Raw genomic sequence first — 14,399 nt, forward strand, 5'->3', positions numbered from 1 at the left:
TCCTCCTGGCCCCACCTCCTCTGGATCTTGCAGAGGCTTCCTACATTCTCCTGGCCCCACCTCCTCTGGATCCTGCAGAGGCTTCCCATGTCCTCCTGGCCTCAACCACCTCTGGATCTTGCAGAGGCTTCCCATGTCCTCCTGGCCTCCACCACCTCTGGATCTTGAAGAGGCTTCCTACATTCTCCTGGCCCCACCTCCTCTGTATCCTGCAGAGGCTTCCCATGTCCTCCTGGCCCCACCTCCTCTGGATCCTGCAGAGGCTTCCCATGTCCTCCTGGCCTCCACCACCTCTGGATCCTGCAGAGGCTTCCCACATCCTCCTGGCCCCCACCTCCTCTGGATCCTGCAGAGGCTTCCCATGTCCTCCTGGCCTCCACCACCTCTGGATCCTGCAGAGGCTTCCCACATCCTCCTGTCCCCCACCTCCTCTGGATCCTGCAGAGGCTTCTCATGTCCTCCTGGCCCCACCTCCTCTGGATCCTGCAGAGGCTTCCCACATCCTCCTGGCCCCCACCTCCTCTGGATCCTGCAGAGGCTTCTCATGTCCTCCTGGCCCCACCTCCTCTGGATCCTGCAGAAGTTTCCCATGTCCTGCTCAAACCCCCCTCCCCCCCCCCCCCCCCCCGCCTCTGTATCTGGCAGTCGTAATGATAGCACAACAGTACCTGCGCTTCATGCATGGCCAACCCGGTAGTGAGGCATACTTTCATTGTAAAGTATGCCTCACTGTGTGGTCTCACCACAGCGATAACGTGCGGTTTGACCTACTGACCTTATAACGTTTCTTCTACAATCACACCACATCTGAAGTGTGGAAGGGTCTGGCTGTTACATGGGGAAAAATGGGGGAAAGGAAGACTAAAAACATAGCGGGGCCCCTTAGCAGCTGCTCTGTCTCAGCAATTGCTGAGCCCCCGAGACATTGTGTTGTGAACACCGCTCAGTATCGCTCAGTGACATGGCCCCTCTGAAAAGTGCAGCGATAATGCGTCATCACTATATTGGTTATCTTACGTTTATCTCTGTATTTGGATCCCTGTGTAAGAAGTGTTATTAGATCCAGTCCCCTCGCCCTCCACCCTGTGAGATGAGTGAGACGTGTTACATACCTCACAACTTTTTGAGATGAGAAAGATTGACACTTAAGCTACGCCCTAACCACGCCCCTGATCACTCCTCCATTACACCCCTAGTCACGCATACCACAAAGATTTTATAAGAAAAATATGTTTTATAATTCAAACCACGCTGGTCCTTTCTATTCTGGTCCATTTTCCTTCATATTAACATGTTAAAATTAGAAATATATCAATGTAAAGGATGAGAATAAAGTTTAGAGTCAATCCAACATATTTTTTTTAGTAGAGAAATATATACATTTAAATAGAAAGAGGGACAAAGTCCTGAAAGAGGGACAAATGAGGAGGAAAGAGGGACCGAGGGACAGGGCTCCAAACGAGGGACAGTTGGGAGCAATGTTGTTACTAGATCCAGTCCCCTGCACTGTCTCCTCGTTGTTGCAGGCCAGGCGGTGTGTATTTTGTTTCCTAATTAATGTGAATATGACAGCGGCTCCCCCGACGGTGCGCTCTCATCACTGCACAGCGGTGTAATCAGCCCGGCTCCCCTGTACCCCAACCTCATTACAGCCCAGCGCTGGATGGCTGCTCCGCTAGATTATCCACAACAGCCTCGGTTCCCATTAGGTACATTAGGCTGCCAGCAAATTACTTTTTTTCCCGCTCGCATTGAATACGCTTTAGTAAATCATCTCTCCGGCGTGGAGCTAAATACGCCGTCTGATGGCTGCGCAAGCAGAACGCCGAGTGTTACCTGTTCTGTGTGGAAAGTGCTTTCTGCAGTAAAAACGCTGGATCATTTTTTTTCTTTAGAAAATAGGTCATGTGACCTCAAGCAGTGCAGTTTCAAAAGTTTAAAGGGAACAGTGAAGGCTGCAACCTTTACTTGTAGAAATTCATAATCTGAAGTGAGAGGGATATGGTGGTGGCTGACATATTTATTTCCTTTTAAACAATACTAGTTGCCTGGCTGTCCTGCTGATCCTTAGGCCAGTTTTACACTACAAACCAGCCTTTTCAGTGCGGCGCGATTGGATGATCATATCACAATGCAACACCAAAAAAATACCGGTGCTAATGCGCGGTAATGGGATTCATGAATGCTTATAAGAGCCTAAAAGAGACTCTCGGAGCGATCACTTCCTGTGGTGGAAATACATATTGCCAGGAAGTGTCCCGGATATAAATGTGCTCCCGTGAATGTGCGCCGCAATGCAGACACAGAACAGTTTTAAAAAGCTGCATTGCCATAGACTTACTGGACTTCTGGTAGCCGCACATTGCTGGACATGCTGGCTCCTAACGCCCTGTTGCTCACGTGTCAAATGGGAAACTTCCGGGGCATCGGCAGCAGGTATGAAAAGCCCCATAGACTTTTACTGGTTTAGCGTTACCCTGCACATGGCCGGATTTGTACTCTTTACCTCCCTAGGCTACTGTCACCAGCCGCCCCCCTTCAGTATAGGTAACCTGATGACCCCTCCCCAATATAGGTAGTCAGATTACTCCTCCCCTCTTTCCCTCCATTATAGGTAACCAGTTGACCCCCCTCCACCTTTCCTGACTCCTTTAATCCCTCCTTTTCCCACCCCCTAGTATAGGTAGCCAGCTCACCTTCACACCGCCATCAGTTTCACCCATTTCTCCGCTCGTCTCCAGTGCAGAAGCTTCCTCTTCCTTTCCGTCTCTAATGCTGACCAAGTCCATTGCCTCCGGCCACAATGCAAATGTGCACAGAGAGCAAGGTGGCTGCTGCACAGGCCACAGCAGAGTACTGCGATCAGGCACTCACCTGATCTACCTGCATTGCAAGCTTGCAAATGCTGCACCAGTTTAGCCTTCTGCTTTGGTGCCCCTGCTCCTGTGGTGCCCTAGACCATGGCCTAGGTGGCCTTAATCCGGCCCTGACCCTGCAGCAAAATGCCAATGTGAAAGGGGCCTTAGCCATCAGTAGTGTTTGTATCTCTCTCTCTTTCTCTCTCACCTTTGGATGTTTGTTGCTCGATCACGCTACAATGGCTAAACGGATTTGAATGAAATTTGGCACACACATAGTGCATTACCTGGAATAACATATAGGATACTTTTTATCCCCATAACCAAAAAGTGGGTGGAGACAAATACAAATTTCCCTGGGAAAATGCAGCCATTCTTACACTGTTATTGGCAGGGTTCCCAAACTTGACACAGTTGGTCACTGCGTGACTGGGATTAATATTTAGAAAAGTGGGCAGACCCTGCATAAGCAAAATTCACCTATTGATTTTCAAGGGGAATATTTCATTGCTGCCATTCTTGCACTGTTAGTGGCACAAGCCTCAAACCTGGTACAGTTGGTCATTGGGTGACTGGGGTTCAAATTCAGAAAAGGGGGTGGAGCCACAAACAGCCAATCAGATTTGTTTCATTTCAATGCAAATTATTAATGCCAAAGACAGCAAAGCTCACAAACTTGGTCAGTGAGTAATTGTGTGTTAGGGTTACAAAAAGTAGGCGGAGCCAACACCAGCCAAATACATACCCGGGCAATGCCGGGTCATCAGCTAGTTTATCTATATATCTATCCATCTTAACAGTGTGGTCACAGCCCCCCCCCCCCCCGAGGTACACACACTAGTGATGAGGCTGGCACTGGCGTTGGATGGAGCCTGGCATTCAGAGCTATCTATCTATCTATCTATGTATCTATGTATCTATCTAACTTAGCAGTGTGGTCACAGGCTCCCAGCTGGCCGGGCAGAGATGCTCCCCTTTCCAGCGGTACACACACTATTGATGAGGCTGGCTCTGGCGTTGGACACAGAGCCTGGCATGCAGGGCCGGCCTTAAGTTTCACAGCGCCCTGAGCGAAACCTGCTTTTTGTGCCCCCCCTCATCCTCTTCCCACGTGCATATACACGCATGCACACACACACAGGCCCATATGCAATTCCCCTTTTCCCCAGAGATATCTCCTAGGACAGCGGTTCCCAACCTTTTTGACGTTGTGACACATCACGCCAAATGCTCAGAACTCTGTGGCACATCACGTATGTATAATAGAAAAAATACTATTAATAACCACGAATGGATGGAAATAGTGCATTATCCTGAATACACCTAAAAATGAAGGCTAGAACCTTTCAGGAATATTAATAAAAACAGTCAGTGGGACAATTAGCCACCTTCCCCCCATTTAGAATGATAGCACAGCACTGACAATTTGCACCACACATTATAACCGCAGTGCGCCTCCCCCAAAACGTCCTCAGACTCAGTATAGATAGGTAGCCAGGCATAGGTGCCCCCAGTATAGGATCTCATGTGTAGGTGCCCTCAATATAGGTTGCCAAGCATAGGTGCCCCCAGCATAGGAAGTCAGGTGAAGGTCTCCATCCCCCCATAGGTAGCCAGGTGTAGGTGTCTCCAGTATAGGTAGCCAGGTGTAGGTGCCCTCAGTAAAGGTAGCCAGCTATAGGTACCCTCAGTATAGGAAATCAGGTGTAGGTGCCCTCAGTATAGCTATATGCGCCCCCTTGGAAGCTGGCGCCCTGAGCGACCACTCCGGTCGCTCATATCAAAGGCTGGCTATGCTGGCATGAGGTCACAGCTGCCCCCCCATTCTGGGGGCACACTCTCATGATGAGGCTGGCGCTGGTGTTGGACAGAGCGTGGCGATCAGAGCAGCCCTCCGGCTCTTTTGGATTCAGAGCTATTGATCTGTGACGAGTCTGCCAGGAAAATAGCGCACATAACACACCACAGACTTAAATTACACGTTTATTGCAGGCGAGCGAGTCCAGGATTAGTTTAGGAGAAGTGTAATTCCTGCAGCCGGGAGGAGAAAACAGATAACAGCAGGCTGAAGAGTTTTATATTAGAAGAGGCCAAGGCACCTAGGAGATCAGAAAGGGGCCCCCAGTGACTGTTCTTGCAGCACACTGAATGCCCCGAACCAAACCATCCATACAAAACAATGCATTAAGCTGAATTGCTCAATTCACACTTCAGCAGTTTGCTGACTGCATCCACCACTGCTGGGTACAAGCAGAGCCAGCCAGGACAAGGTCCTCCAGCACCCAAGGCTGAGACACCAAAGTGCGCCCCTCCATCCCTCCCACCCCAGCCGTCACACACTGATTGCTATTAGACTAAGAGGCCCCTCCCCCATCCCTCCCACCCCAGCCGTCCGTCACACACTGATTGCTATTAGACTAAGAGGCCCCTCCATCCCTCCCAACCCAGCTGTCACACACTGATTGCTATTAGACTAAGAGGCCCCTCCCCCATCCCTCCCACCCCAGCCGTCCATCACACACTGATTGCTATTAGACTAAGAGGCCCCTCCCCATCCCTCCCACCCCAGCCGTCACACACTGATTGCTATTACACTAACCGTGCGCCCCTCCATCCCTCCCACCCCAGCCGTCACACACTGATTGCTATTACACTAAGAGGCCCCTCCTCCATCCCTCCCACCCCAGCCGTCACACGCTGATTGCTATTACACTAAGAGGCCCCTCCATCCCTCCCACCCCAGCCATCACACACTGATTGCTATTAGACTAAGAGGCCCCTCCATCCCTCCCACCCACCCCAGCCGTCACACACTGATTGCTATTACACTAAGAGGCCCCTCCCGATCCCTCCCACCCCAGCCATCACACACTGATTGCTATTAGACTAAGAGGCCCCTCCCCATCCCACACTGATTGCTATTAGACTAAGAGGCCTCTCCATCCCTCCCACCCCAGCCGTCACACACTGATTGCTATTACACTAAGAGGCCCCTCCCCCATCCCTCCCACCCCAGCCGTCCATCACACACTGATTGCTATAAGACTAAGAGGCCCCTCCCCCATCCCTCCCACCCCAGCCATCACACACTGAATACTAATAGACTAAGAGGCGCCCCAGGGGCCCCCAGTTATCTGGCTTGCAGTCACTGCCATGTATCTCCTTTTCTTATTTCTCTCTGCTTCAAACACAACAGAGGAATGATAGCTGAGTAAGTTGTGTGCCCCCTCCTACACTGCGCCCTGAGGCTGGAGCCTCTCTCGCCTCTGCCTTGGCCCCACCCTGCGCCCCTCCTATACTGCACCCTGAGGCTGGAGGCTCTCTCGCCTCTGCCTCGGCCCCACCCTGCGCCCCTCCTACACTGCGCCCTGAGGCTGGAGCCTCTCTCGCCTCTGCCTCGGCCCAGCACCCACTCCTACACTGCACCCTGAGGCTGGAGCCTCTCTCGCCCCTGCCTCAGCCCAGCCCTGCGCCCCTCCTACACTGCGAACTGAGGCTGGAGCCTCTCTCGCCTCTGCCTCGGCCTCGCCCCTGCACCCCTCCTACACTGCACCCTGAGGCTGGAGCCTCTCTCACCTCGGCCTTGGCCCAACCCTGGGTACAAGTTTAGGAGCAGCGATCTGGCAAGGGGCAGGGAGGCAGCTTTACCGTCTTCCAGTTATAACTATGTACGGAGGAAGCCCCCCTAATGTGATAAAATGCTTAAAGTGGGCCTGAACTCTTGCACAGGACAGAAGGAAAGCATATAGAAAGGCACCCTGTATGTATTACGGAGTTTAGCTTCTCTAATTCCCCCTCATCTGTAACTAATCAGAAGTTGTAATTTGATCTCTCAGCTGTGTCGGCTGGCTGCCATGGCAGAGCAGCTAATTGGTAAACACAGGATGTTAACAATATGTCTGCTTCTATGAAAGCAGGAAGTAGACACCCTGCAGATTTATTGCAGGATTTGTATCAGCTGTAACATAGAAATGTGTTTCTGCAAAGATTATTATGTTGTTGTGTATCTTTTAGAGCAGAGAGGAAGTTCTGAGTTCAGGTCCGCTTTACAACAATAAAAGGGTAAGAAAACAAGCTTACCTCAAAGTAGCACTAAAAAGACATGTAAGAAGTTTACAATCAGGATGATACCATTTATTGGCTAAGTTTGAGGTAAAAATAAGTAAGTTCTCAGCTAATAAGCCAGACTTTGTTCCTGTGAGTCCGAAAAAATTTTTTTGAGCTGAAAACTTATTTTTTTTTTTTTACCTCTAAGACCCCCTAAAAACCCTCTTCCAGAAACCTAAACCTTAAACCCCCCTTCCTGATGCCTAACCCTAAACCCCCCTCCTGATGCCTAACCATAAACCCCCCTTCCTGACGCCTAACCCTAAACCCCCCTTCCTGACGCCTAACCCTAAACCCCCCTTCCTGACGCCTAACCCTAAACCCCCCTTCCTGATGCCTAACCCTAAAACCCCCCTTCCTGGTGCCTAACCCTAATACCCCCTTCCTGACACCTAACCCTAAACTACCTCTTCCTGATGCCTAACCCTAAACCCACCTTCCTGGTGCCTAACCCTAATACCCCCTTCCTGACACCTTACCCTAAACTCCCCCTTCCTGATGCCTAACCCTAAACCCACCTTCCTGATGTCTAACCCTAAACCCCCTTCCTGACGCCTAACCCAAACCCCCCCTTCCTTCTGACGCCTAACCCTAAAACCCCCCTTCCTGCCTAACCCTAAACCCCTCTTCCTGACACTTTACCCTAAAACCCCCCTTCCTAACTTTATTATGTTCAAAATAACACATTTCAAAATGATAATTTTCAAAAATGAATGATTTGTAAATATAAGACATTAAAGGAGTTATCACGCAATCCCCCTCCCCCTGCTCTACTATTTACCCAGGGCTTCCTCCAGCCCCTTGCAGCTGACATGTCCCACACCGCAGCCGGAGAGGCCGTCCTCAAGGTCATTTCTACTGTGCCTGCGCCAATCAAGCCCATGTTGTCTGTGGTGTATTGCGCAGGCACAGGACTACTGCCCCAGCGCAGTACACCAAGGGCAACGTGGACTTGATTGGCAGCAGCGCTCGGACAGGCGCACTAAAGGAGGTTGGTCTCTGCATCGGCGGGGACCCCGGGTCAGCAGCTGAGCACGGAGCTGCGGTGTGGGACCTGTCAGCTGCAAGGGGCTGGAGGAAGCCCCGGGTGAGTAGAGCGGGTGGGGGGGGGGTTACCTGATGACTCCTTTAAAAATGTCAAAAACTGTTATGTTCTAATTTTCAAACCGATAAAAAATTATTTTCAAAATGATGAATTTCGCACACCCAAATTTCTGCTTTAGGGGCCTAATAGCTGATATTTGCATTAGAGTCCCAAATCGTCCAATAACCCAAATTTCCTGGTTCCAATGGAATAATATATGGGCATCTTCATGTAAAAAATGAAAAACACACCAGAAAAGTTTGCGTATCGGAGGAGGGGAGGTCCTTAGCAAACAAAATAGACCAGCAAATAGACTGCCCTGATTAACTGCCGGTTGTTTCCCATCCCCTCTTTAGGGCTTTATGGATGGACTAGTGACATTAGCCCATTTAAAAACGTGCCAGGCCTGTCACTGCGCGCCTCGCACACACCCATCACGCACGCGCATGTCGCTTCTGGCCCCGCCCTCCCCTGCAAGCCTTCAGTGTCTCTGCATCCCTGCACATGCGTAGTGCAAAAAAAGCACTGAGGCATAGACATAGCAGGACGCAAGGACACGTACATAATCTAGATACAGAAAACCTTCTTATGAGTCATCATCTCACATACTGTATCTATATCACGCCTTTTCTATTAAACCTTGGCGGTAATAACCGCAGTGGTGGACTGCTCAGGCCCTGGTGGGCCGATTTTCAAAAAAAAATTTTATACACGCAGCTAGCACTTTGCTCGATGCGTGTCCTATGAGATCGCCGCCGCTCGCCGCCGATGCGCCACTACCCACCACGAAAGAGGGCCCCCCGCAGACCCCTTGCTCAGCCTGGCCAATCACCGCCAGGCTGCGCTATGGGGTGGATCGGGACTCCCTCTGACGTCGATGACGTCGATGACGTCATTCCGTTCGTCGCCATGGCGACGGGGGAAGCCCTAAAGGAAATCCCGATGGGTTTGATTGCCGGCGGCGATCGGAAGGGTGGGAGGGATTCGGCAAGGAGGGGGGAATCATGTAGCTAGCGCTAGGCTAGCTACATGATAATAATAAAAAAAAAAAAATCAAAAAAGATCTTAATAGAACGCCAGGGTGGTTAAAAGCACTTTTTAGAATCCAGCAAGGAAAAAAGTGGCAAAACTAAGGTGAGAAAAGTAGTGCTTGATTTTAATCAGAGTATTTCTTTTCTCGCTGAAGGCTAAAGTGTATTAACCCCTTCTTGCAGCTTAACAGTATGATAACATTCCTGCAGCTAAAGCCTCATACAAAGGCCTATTACTGTTGCCCTAAATGATTGTTAATTAGGGTGTCTCAGGAATGATCGTTGCTTGGACATGCTGTTCAGCTGTAACAGAACAGCAGGTGCCGCTCCATGGAGCCACGAATGAGCTGACATAGTCCTGCGGTGCAGAGGCAGAGTACAAGGACATAATTCACTTTTTCACTTAGTTGAGGAAATCCTTTTGGGTTGTGTCAGCCGAGGATTATCTAGCAGGTTTGCAAGGCATATACCCTCTCAGCAGCCAGAGAATGGGCTGGAGGGGGGGTCCCTGCCAGAGTAATACCATCTCCTGCCTCCCAGGCATAAAAACAGGTGATGTTTAGTTTACCAGATCCACCTGACATACGAAGATGCCTTCAAGCAGGGGAGTGACATGAACCTGGTGGGCCTCCCTGCAAAACTCTGCAAGCCGATACTATGTTGGGCACAACCTAATACCAGTAATAAAATATTGTTAAAGGGAATCTGAAGCGAAAATAAACTTATGATATAATGATTTGTATGTGCAGTACAGCTAAGAAATACAACATTAGGAGCAGAGACATGAGTTTAATATTGCTTAATATTGCTTCCAGTACATGAAGAGTTAAGAAACTCCAGTTGTTATCTATGCGAAAGAGCCACTGATCTTTCCACGACTTTCAAAGTCACAGAGAGCTCTGTCTTCTGAAGCTTATTATCTCAAGTGTCTGTCACTGTTTTGTTTTTTTCTGCAGAGGACAGTTCAAAAGTTCACTGGCCTGCTCTGTGAAATCATTAAGAATGCTGAGTGTAGTGTGTAAACTGCAAATATTAGAGAAGGATGCAATGTTATAGAAAAAAACTATATATCAACATAAAAATATTAAATATGAGGCTATTTTCTTTGCTACTAATGTTCTAGAAATTATTCGTACTACACAACCAATTCATTATATCATCATTTTTTTTTCCGCTACAGTGCCACTTCAATTTTACTGATATTCTACCATTGCTCTTCCTAACTGTGGTGAGACTCTAACTTCCAAACAGCCATGGGCCCACACTCTTGCTGATTCAGGTGAACTGCCTTGGGGAAATGTTCAAGTTCTTCTAATCTATGAAGTTATCATAGAGGTAAACCTTTCTTTCTTTCTTTCTTTCTTTCTTTCTTTCTTTCTTTCTTTCTTTCTTTCTTTCTTTCTTTCTTTCTTTCTTTCTTTCTTTCTTTCTCAAAATGTAATTGCGCATCGTAATACGCAATTATGCATTGTACTCATAATGCGGAATTTCGGGGGCATAGCGTGATTAATTTCGTAGGCAATTGTTACCTGTAACAATTGTGGAATTCTCTCCGTGATCAGCGCACAAGACATGCGCTGACACTGCGGAAATCCTCCACAAGCGTATAATTTGAGGGAACCCAGCAAAAGGTGCAATGCACCTGTAGAGGGAAATTCCTGTCGACAGGTGGAGCTGTGGAGTGCAGAGGAACCGCTCCTCTGCCTTACCACAGACGCCAGACAGGAATTGTACGAAGGAAAGAAAAGCAGGGAAAGATAGCCCTGAAAGCGACAGAAGGTATGTGTGTCCACCAATCTAGTCGCCACCCTGCGACAGCGGACACACAACCAGGAAGATAAAGTGAGAAGGCAATCGCCAGAGATGACGATTGCTAACAGCGACACAAGACCGAATAAGCACAGATGAGGAATGTATGTATGTCTACCAATTTATCCGCCAACCTGCGACGGTGGACACACAACAGAGGAAACCAAGTGAGAACGCAATCGCAAGACAAGCGATTGCGAAAGAGAATGAGCACAGGGACAGAATGTATGTATGTGCCCCAATCTAGTCGCCAACCCGCGACAGTGCACACACAACAGCAGATATGAAGTAGGAACGCAATCGCGAGAGACGCGATTGCCAGAGGTGACACAAGGCTACAGCAAGGCAGAGCACGAGAGTAGCAAAGGCACAGCAAATCATACAATGAGAAGATAACAAACGCTAACTAAACGCGAACACCGCACTCATTCGCAACAGCGAACGCGTTTTCTGCTCGGTCTCCGCGTGATAAGCACAACAGAGACAAGCACGCCTAACTAACCACCGACAGACAAACATGAAACAGAGGACCGCGAGCGCTTGCTTAACGGTTACCTCACCGAGCCTCCAGCAAGCGTTCGTAGCAGACAAGACAGATACACAAAAACAGGAATAAGTGAGAGATACGATTCACTGCTCCGCCAGAGCGAGTGCGATCCAAGTATAGAAAGAGAGATGGAGATCAGACGGATCCACAGCACTAGCGCAAGGCGAGTGCGATCCAGGCAAGACAGACCAGATGAGATAGCTGGTAGCAACCGCTGCTCCAGCTATACTGCAAGAACAAAGATCAGAACGACTTCCTGTCGACAACCGCTGGGACAGGACAATCGCAACCAACAAACAAAACAGATATGCAATCCTAACTGCACTAGGGAACCTGCCTAGTGCAGTCCCAGGAATTACTCTAAGCTAATCTTTAAACAAAGAGCAAGGCTGACACTCCAGGAGTGTTTCACAGGACTAACCCTTATGACCAGCCCAGGTCTGTGCAATCACATGGTATATATAGAGCAAGCCCACAAAGGATGTGGCTAGGCAATCTGCATGACAATCGTATGCAAATTCCTCAGCAGCAGCAAGCTGCAAAACTGTCAAAAGGTCTCTCTTCCAGAGACCTGCAGAATGCAGACCTGAACAGTGGTCAAAAAGCTGCCTGCCTGCGCAGGCAGCCGAGCGGATCCTCACATTACCATTCTTAATTACGCATGAATTTATGTGTAATTTATGCGAAATTTCCTGCCGATTTTGGCGGTGAATAGCAAAGCACCCCATGTATGCTGCTGCTACCACAATTGCTACGTATATTAAGAAGAATAGCGGGTACAAGTTACAAAAAGAATTGTTCAAAAAAACCTTGTAGTTTTTGATAAAATTGATTTTAAAAATACAAAATAAATGTTTTTTAAACTGTCATTTTTCTGTGTTTAAAGTGTAACTGTCGGGCATAACATCAAAAATCAATTCTTTATTTTTATCTGGTAGACAAGTAATCCGGGCAATCCTAAAGTTAAAATCACTATTACTTTTGTTGTTGATAAATGATCATTCCCCAGTTTACCTGACTCTTATTTGGTACACACAAAATTTGGTACACAAAAAGGAAGTTGCAGGGCATGCTGGGTTGTCCTTTTTTGCGTCTCTACTTCCCCGCAGACTTAACTAATGCAGCCTGATTGGCTGAAGCCTCTTTCCCTCCTGTTTTCCCCTCCCACACCTCTGTTCCTCTCTGATTGGCCAATATTTCTTAGGCTGAAACAATGCACTTTCTATAGTGAAGGGCGGGCAATGCATACACAATCAGGCAGAGGAGAGGAGACTAAGGGCGGATATTACATCACGCTTGGCTTCAAAATAGCCACAGTAAATATGGAAACTGTCTAGAATAGGATTCTCTACTTTTCCTTTATAAAATTCACAGGAATCATAACGTGGACAGTGCAATACATATGTTATGTAAGTAGAGCAAGTATTTATCTACTTATATATTTATTTATTTTTCCTGAGATAGTATGGCTGACAGCTCCTCCTTAACCTTCCTGGCTGGCGGTAAGCCCGAGCTGAGCTCGGGCTATGCCGCCGGAAGGCACCGCTCAGGCCCCGCTGGGCCAATTTGCATATTTTTTTTTTGCTGCACGCAGCTAGCACTTTGCTAGCTGCGTGCAGTGCCCGATCGCCGCCGCTACCCGCCGATCCGCCGCTATCCGTCGCGCCGCAGCCGCCCCCCCCCCCCAGACCCCGTGCGCTGCCTGGCCAATCAGTGCCAGGCAGCTCTATGGGGTGGATCGGAATCCCCTTTGACGTCACGACGTCGATGACGTCGGTGACGTCATCCCGCCCCGTCGCCATGGCGACGGGGGAAGCCCTCCAGGAGATCCCGTTCTTTGAACGGGATCTCCTGATCGCCGATCGCCGGAGGTGATCGGAGGGGCTGGGGGGATGCCGCTGAGCAGCGGCTATCATGTAGCGAGACTTTGTCTCGCTACATGAAAAAACAAAAAAAAAAAATATTTGCTGCCCCCTGGCGATTTTTTAGCAAACCGCCAGGAGGGTTAAAAACCATTTTTCTTTGCATTTTTAAAATCGATTTTCTCAAAAACTACAAGGTCTTTTTGAAAAATTATTTTTTTCTCTTGTTCCCACTACTCTCCTAAATATATATATATATATATATATATATATATATATAGCATTTATGGGGGCTTTGCAATTCACCACCAAAGTCAGCACAAAATTATGCGTAAATTACGAATGATTATACAAAGTCAAATACGAATTTCCCATTAAGTATAGGCGTAATTGCGAAAATGTATGCATAATTTCACGTAATCGTAATTAGCAGATTACGATGATCACTAGTAAGTACAAACGCATGGTAATTTCACCGTTCAGCTACGTTGTACATTTGCTTGTAGGCATCAGGACGTTATCCCCAACCGACAGTTTAGGTCTTTCTCTGTCTTCTGTACGGATGCATCACTAGCATAGAGACTAGTGACGCATCTGTTACTATGGAGGGAAAGGAGAGACATCGCTCGGACATCCAACGCTGAATAAAGCAGACCTGTGACAAAACAAAAAATGTAATAACAGTTACTACTCTAAGTAGAGGGAAGCCTCTGAGGTAAGTAACTTCTATTTTTTATTTTTTTTATTACAGGTTCTGCTTAAGATCTGGCATGCCATGTGTATAGGTAGCTTTAGAAGAACTGAAATTGGGCAACAGACAGCTTTCGTTTTGACAAAAAATGAGATCCAATCTACAGTTGAATAACAAAATAAAAAGCTATTTTAAGCTGATACAACTTTTTGTTTTGGATTTTGTATTATGATTCCAACCATATTCATCTCAAAATCAAGGAGGAAGGAATCCCCATCCCCTTCCTGCACCCAGGGCCGGTTCTCTCATGAAGCAAGGTGAAACATTTGCATCAGGCAGCAGAGATTACAGGGGCAGCAGGTTTGTACTGTGTTTACACTAACAGCATGCAGTCCGAGTAGGAGGAGAAG

General features: G+C 48.2%; 1 long non-coding RNA gene across 1 annotated transcript in view; it reads left to right on the forward strand.

Annotated features, from left to right (window-relative positions):
• The window catches only part of LOC137561133 (uncharacterized), a 77,929-nt gene extending 63,819 nt beyond the window's left edge, over nucleotides 1–14,110 (forward strand). The window contains exons 2-3 of the long non-coding RNA XR_011029877.1: nucleotides 10,261–10,415; nucleotides 14,050–14,110. This is a non-coding gene — a long non-coding RNA (uncharacterized lncRNA). The remainder of the gene's footprint in view (nucleotides 1–10,260; nucleotides 10,416–14,049) is intronic.
• Nucleotides 14,111–14,399: the final 289 nt, after the last annotated feature.

The sequence above is a fragment of the Hyperolius riggenbachi genome, chromosome 1, assembly GCF_040937935.1.
Source record: "Hyperolius riggenbachi isolate aHypRig1 chromosome 1, aHypRig1.pri, whole genome shotgun sequence".
NCBI classification, from domain to species: domain Eukaryota; kingdom Metazoa; phylum Chordata; class Amphibia; order Anura; family Hyperoliidae; genus Hyperolius; species Hyperolius riggenbachi.